Below are 7225 nucleotides of genomic sequence, written 5' to 3' on the forward strand. Positions count from 1 at the left end.
TCTTGACGCAGAACCCCTTGAAGACTCCTCTGAATTCAGATTCAAAAATGATCTAAACACAGGGGACCTTGCTCCTTGGAAAAGTGGTGGTGTGAAGCCCTTGGAACTTCTTCTAAGGGCTATTGCTGCATGCACATTTCCTCTAGGAATTGTGTTTCCGTTGTAACCACAATACTTCTTTTTGTGATACACACACAACAACAACATTTGTTTTTTACTGTGGAATTCTGTGTGATGGTTTGTTTCTTGTTTAAGTCCATTCATTCAGTTGTTGGCCGTACCGGTTTGTTATGGCAGTTCACAGCACAGATATAATCACCTCTTTTTATTTCTCTAGTTACTCTCTTGAGCCCCCACTTGCCTCCTAATGTCCATTTTTTAGGACATCCCTCATTCTGCACTGCCCAAGAGTACTTGGGCTTACTTGGCTCAAAAGGAAAGTCTTGCTTCCTAATATAACCTCAATCCACTGGACTGTTGTTCCTGCTACTGCCTCATGGTGTCACTGTTGAACAATGATTCTGCACAGCCCGTTGTCTTCCTGTGTAGTCACTGTGACCATGGCTCCATCACCACCAATGGGCTTTGATGTTGAACAGCTATCCTGCACAACCTACACACAAACACTTGCCCCTACACAGTCACATGCATGTGATGGCTCCCTTAGTCCATGCTCTCCTGTCCAGCCATTGTGCCCAAAGCAGAACACTGGGCCAAGGGACAGACACCCTTGAAGTTTTTTCAGTCAATCACATCCTCAGTTGCAATTAACACTTCCCCAAGACTCTCCAGGCTGGAATGGAAACCAGATGCTCAGGCCAGGACTCTTGGTGAATTTCCTTAGGGGCTCTAGGCCACTTCCTACCACAGGGCATCAGGTCTGCCTGTCTCGGGCCACTGCATGGGTCCTAACGCCATTGTGCCTCAAATTGATCGATAAATCCCAGACAGCCTCTGTAGCTTTTGGATGAACAATGACACATCTGGATAGCGTTAAGCAGGCAGTGGGTTATAAGTTGACATGACCAGATTTCATTTTTAAATATCCTGTTGTGACTTCTAAAGCACTGGAGGGACAGGGGTAGAAATAGAGTCTGTTATTATTCAGAATTCATCCACAGTGATAGTAAAAATGGAGAGAAACATTTGCAATGCAGAAAAGCAGATAAAAAGATGCTTTAAATTTTTTTATTTTAAAAAATATACACACTTGGGCCTCCCCTGGCGGCGCAGCGGTTGAGCACTAGGCTGCGAAGCTGCCCGCAGCCTCTGCAGCGCAGGTTCGATCCCCGGCTGCCTGCGAGGGTCCCACATGGCGCGCAGACCTCTCCTGCCACCCGCTGCTCCCCTCAGCAGTGCATTTCGTCAGTCTGCCTGTTCTGTTCCCCACTCTGGCTCTGGTGAATTCTCTCACCTTCCTGCGCTTCTGACTGTACCCAGTGCTTGTATAAATAAATAATTTAAAAAAATCTTAGAAAAAAAAATATACACACTTCTGCTAATATCATCTACTCTCTGTTAAGTGGAGGTAAAGGCTCTGGGACCACATTGGAAGGGAGGATGCACAGCACATGAAGGATTTTGTGTCATCTTCACCCCACTCTCCATCCCCCCAGCTGAGAATGGGTCAGTTCTTTTAGATGGAGTTACTCTCCCTGGATCGCACAGCTGGCAGGTGGCAGAGCTGGGATTTCCACTGTCTCTACTATTAGAGTCCATGCTTTTCCCACCCCGGCCACAAGTCAAAATCTTCTCTGGGACTTGACAAATTTAAGGCAGGACTGCTGTGCTCAGTTGCATAAGTTGTGCACTATAAAAAGACATCAGGCTAAGGGAACAAAATGCTTTCTCTAATTTGTCCACCAAAAGTGTGCATCTTTCTCTGTTTGCCAAAGGCTTGTGGAGTTGCTGAATAGGAACTGAAAAGCAGACAGTGAGACTAGAAGGAAAAGAATCAGGAGGAGCACAGCATGGGTGAGACTCAGAGGCCTTTGAGACTGTTAAGGACTCTGGATTTTGTTCTAAAAATTAAGAGAAGCCATTGGAGTGTTTTGAGCAAGAGAATGGCAATAACTAATTCACATTTTCAAAAGACCCCTCTGGTTTGTGTAGGGAACATAGCTGGTTAGTACAGGGGACACAGCCCTGCAGCCCCCCACCCCCCCTTCCTCTCCTCCATTCTTTTGGAGGTAGATGGCCCCTCCCAAACCTACCCTCAACTTTCAGAAACATTGTGGCAACGTCTGCCCCACTTCCTATAGGAAACATGCAATATTTCTTGCACCTGAAGACTGGTGAATAGACACCCCTTGCCCTGGGAACCTCCCTCAAATGGCTGAGGAACAGGCAATTGTTTGAGAACATTTGAAGAACATTCTCCACCACACTCCAAATCATCCACCTGCCCACCTACAACACCACTGTTTGGGCCGCTGCTCCCTTCAGGCTAAGCCTCACCCGCTCCATATAACCAGTGAAGGGGATGGTGCTCCTATTTGGGGGTGTTGAAACTGTTCTAGACTTAGTTTGCAGCGGTAGTTGCACAAGTCTGTGAATATACTGAAAACCACTGACTACACACTGTAAGTGGGTAAACGCCCCCCTCTGTGAAATCCCTGTCACAGAGCTGTGCAAGAAATAATTGCCCAATTGCCCACTGCAGACGGCCTGAATGCTCATCGTTGGAGCAGCTTCCCTTCTGGGCGAAGCATTCTGCCTTGGGGTCCTTTTGGAAACAGTGACTTCAATAAGAGGGAAGGGTACCCCAGGAGAGGAGAGACTGGGGTGGATCATGGGGAGACTAACCTCTGTGTTCACCATTTTTCCTCATCCCATGAGTGGCCACGAGTGGCCTGCCCTGGGAGGAGTCTGCAGTTCAGGGAGATTATGTGGCCTGCCTGAGGCCACAAGCTCAGTGCTCAGAGCCTGGGCTACAGAGTTGTCTGGGCCTAGTTTCAAATGTCATGGGCTGCACAACTCTCCTGATACTACTTAACCTCTCTGATCCTCCCCTTTCTCTGAAAAGTGAAAATAAAACCTCACCCTCCTCTTTGGCATGAGGTGACTGGGAGGAGTCAGTGGACAGTTAACAAGCCCACGGCCCCATAGTTGAGAGCATGAGCTGTGTTCCCAGACACTGTGGGTTCAACTCCCAATCCTGCTTTTTACCAGCTGCGTGACCTTGGATGATTGACTCTCTGGCCTTCAATTTTCTCATCTATAAAGTAAGGATGAGACTAGTACCTGCCTCACCGGGTTTTATAAAATTCAAATATATGTGAAGTCTGTGTTACAGGACCTGATAAGTAGTAACCAAAGCCAGCTCCAAGTATCAGTAAACCGAGTGCTCCTTGCTATGCTGTAAGGACTGTCGCTGGCTTGTCAGAGGTGGAGCCCAATGCCTGGCACAGAGTAGGTGCGCAATAAGTACTTATTTTTTAAATGCTATGCTGCTGAATCCACATATGTATGGCTTGAAGCCATTAAGTCAGTGATTCTCAAAACCTGATCTGGAGCTGCCTGCCTGGAAGGTCTGATGCCAAGAACAGAGCCGCCGCCTGGCCCAGAAATGAAGGCATGCAGTGCTGGGCTCACAGTGTGACCTGGGCCCATCCTTCTCCCTCTCTAGGCCTCAGCTCCCCCATCTATAAAGCAAGGACCCTCTGGAATTCCAGGAAAGGAATCCAATAAAGTGGGCTCTGGCAAAATATTAAAGAATGTCTTCTTGCTGAGAAATTTTCATTTTAACAGAAGCTCCTTGGGGTCCTCAAGCTGTCAAGACCCAGTAAATTGAGGCTACTGCTGGGATTTTGGCTGCTGCCAATTGCAGAGGCAGAGAGGAGGTGGAGGGAGAGATGGGAGGGTCCTCAGGTTCTTTAGAGCCCCCTGGGTGAAGGGCTGTGCATCCACACAGCCAGCCCTGCTCTCGGGGGTCCCTTAGCATCCCAAGTAGGTGACTCAGAACGTCAGACAGCACTGGCTTGTCACTGGCAGTATGATTTTTCTTCTGTAAACCCACATGCCTCCGGCTGTATGTGTGTGTGTATGTGTGCATGTATATGTGTGTGTGCGTGTGTGTGTATCTGCAGGTTATAGTGGGACTTGGGGGAAAGCTGCCATCTATTTCTAAACCTCCACCCCAGAAAACCCTACAGGGATCCAGAACTGCGGGTCCGCATAGCATCATTCTCTCCCAGCCTGACCCAGTGTTCTCAGGAGGGTGGCGCCATCACAGAAAACTGCGCTTAAAATGAGAGTGAACCCAGCTAGAGAACTGCTGAGCTGGGAGGGAACTTGGACCTCGCTTCGGCTCTTGTTCTCTAAGCACAGTCCAAGATTACCCTCATCTGGAAGCTTATCGGAAATGCAGAGTCCTGGCCCCCAAAGGAAGCTGATGAACCAGAATTTGCATTTCAACTTGATCCTGGTGTGTGAGTGTATGTGTGTGTGTGAGTGTGTACATGCGTGTAAATACATATATAGCACGAGTTCTTCATCCAGCCAGCATCAGTGAGCACTTAGGCTGTTCCTGTTTCTTGGCTGCAGTGAATGATGCTGCAATAAACACGAGAGTACACATACTCTGCAGGATCCGTTTTCATCACCTCCAGGCATATACCCGGACGTGGAATTGCTGAATCATCTGTTAGTTCAAATTTTAATTTTTTAAGAAACCTCCATAGTAGCTGCACCAATATACATTGCCACCAACAGTGCTCACAGGTCCCCTTTTCTCTAAGTGCAGATGCTGTGGTACACACACACACACACACACACACACGGATATTTTCAGCCACAAGAAAGGAGAAAATCCTGCTATTTGCAATTATGTGTATGGAACTTAAGGACATTATGCTAAATGAGCTAAGTCAGACAGACAAAGGAAAACAAATGCTGTATGATATCACTTGTATGTGCAATCTAAAAAAGCTGAACTGGTAAAAAAGTAGGATGGCAGTTCCCAGAGGCTGGGAGGTGGGAGAATTGTTATTTAAGAGTATAACTTGGATCTAAAAGATAACTAAGAGATCTAGTGCACAGCGCAGTGATTATAGACAACAATACTATATTATACACTTCAAATTGCTGAGAAACTTGATCTTAATTGTTCCCAACACAAAAGAGAAATGAATATGTGACGTGGTGGAAGGGGTCATATTGCCCTATATAAATATATCAAATCTGTAAGTATAAATATACCTTCATCTTACATGTCAATCATAGATCAATAAAAATAAATTTAAAAATAAATAAACAAGATCCTGGGATGACTTGAAAAATGCTGTCCATTTCTGCATTTGGAGGGAAATGAGGATCACACAGGATCACACAGGGTCACACAGCATCAGGAGCTGTGCCTGCAAGGACCCAGGCTTCCTGCTGCTGGTGCTTCTCATTTTATGGCTCTGAGTTCAGGCCACGCTGCTCTGTCCAGGACCTCTCCTCCGTGTGACCTTCAAGATCCCACAGCATGTCCCCACCTCCCCCCAAGGCCCCAGGGACCTCCTGCGTGAAGGAGTGTGGTTGCTGTGTGTTTTCGGCCCCGCCTTGTGAAGTCTGCTGTCTCCACAGAGGACCTGCACAGACTTAGGAGAAGAATTAGAAACAGGGGACAACTATCTGCGGTGGGGCAGAGGCGACGGCCAGTGTGCTGACGTGTCCATCAGCATCTAGGCAGGAAATGATAGTCCAGCTCAGATGCTTCTTGGGATTTGAATTAAGGGGCTATTTGTAGAGTTGGGAGATGGGCTTAAGGATGCCCAAGCCCCTGGAACCTGCATCCCTAGACTTGAAGCAGCAAAGCAAAGAGATGGGGTACGCCCAAGTTTCGGAGAGACAGGAACCTCAGGTGAGGGGTTCAGGAGTAACACAGCCGCTGCCAGACCCCCATCTTAAAGGAGGAAGCAGCAGGGGAGAATGTTCTGACTGCTCTCTTCTTGACCTCTGGCCTCCCGTCGTGCTGCTCTTAGACCGAGCACTGAGTCACATAGTGGGTGAGTCAGGATTCAAACCCAGGCATCTGGTCCCAGAGTCCATGTCCCCAACCTTACACTGTCCTGCTTTGTGCACATGTGCTCTTTCAACATCTCTTTAGCATGTGTGCAGCTCAATATTCCAGACGCTGCGGTTTCCAAATTCTGTGTTTTTCCAATTCTTTTCAACCAATACTTTCGTAATCAGAAGACAACAAACACGCTTCCTGGTCAAAGGGAGAGCGTTTTCACAGCTGAGCCATGGCAGCTGCAGGTGTCACTGGGTGAATGGACAGCCTGGGAGAAGAAAGGCTGGCGATTCTGACCAGCATTGGGGTCATGCTGCTCCCAGGGGCCGCTGCTGGGACCTAGAGCCAGGGTTGGGCACCCGTGGGGGTGAGGCCAGCCCTGGGGCCATGCAGCATGCTCGCTGACTCGGGCAGTCTTTGACCCAAAGGTTGCTGCTGTGGGAATTTCCACCCCTGCATGGCCCCTCGCCAGGAACATCCTCAGTGTTGCCAGAGGAAGACTGACCTTTGTGTCCCCTGGAGGTCCCACTCTCCAGACTGAGATCTCCCACTGTCCAAGCTGGAAAGGCCCATGGGAATCATCTCCTCGGTCCCCATCATTTTACAGAGAGAAACTGAGGCACAAAGCAGAAATAAGGTTGGCTGAGGGTCACATGGCCAGGCAGGAACTGAGCCAGGTCGGAACTCAGGTTCCCCAATTCCTACCCAGGACCCCTCCTGACTCGGCAGGCTGAGCCAAGGAAGCAGACACCCTTAGGACCTTGGGAGCCGCTGGGGAGCCCTTGTTGCTAGCCAGCCTTTGTCCTGACCCTCTACTGAGCTTGGACTCACTCTTCCATAGGCCGGCTCCCTCTCATCCTTAGGCTCTCAACTCATATATCTCCTCACAGACGCCTTCCCTGACCATTGGTTCAAAATAAAAGTGTCTACCGTAGAGACTGCTACAGGGCAAGAGGAGCCAGGGGGCATAACCAGTGTGGCGACTGGCACATAGTAGGTAGCTGCTCAGTAGGTATCACCTTCCTGCCAGTTCCTCCTGATCAGAAAGGACCATGGATTCAGACGGCTCTGCCCTGCTCCCAGGAGCACCCAGGCCAGTGTGTGTGTGTGTGTGTGTGTGTGTGAGAGAGAGAGAGAGAGAGAGAGAGAGAGAGAGAAAGAGTAGAGTAGGGAAGGGAGGAAAGGATAGGACCCAGACAAACCTCAGCCTGAAGGACAAGAGCT

The sequence above is a fragment of the Talpa europaea genome (assembly GCF_964194135.1).
Source record: "Talpa europaea genome assembly, chromosome: 11".
NCBI classification, from domain to species: domain Eukaryota; kingdom Metazoa; phylum Chordata; class Mammalia; order Eulipotyphla; family Talpidae; genus Talpa; species Talpa europaea.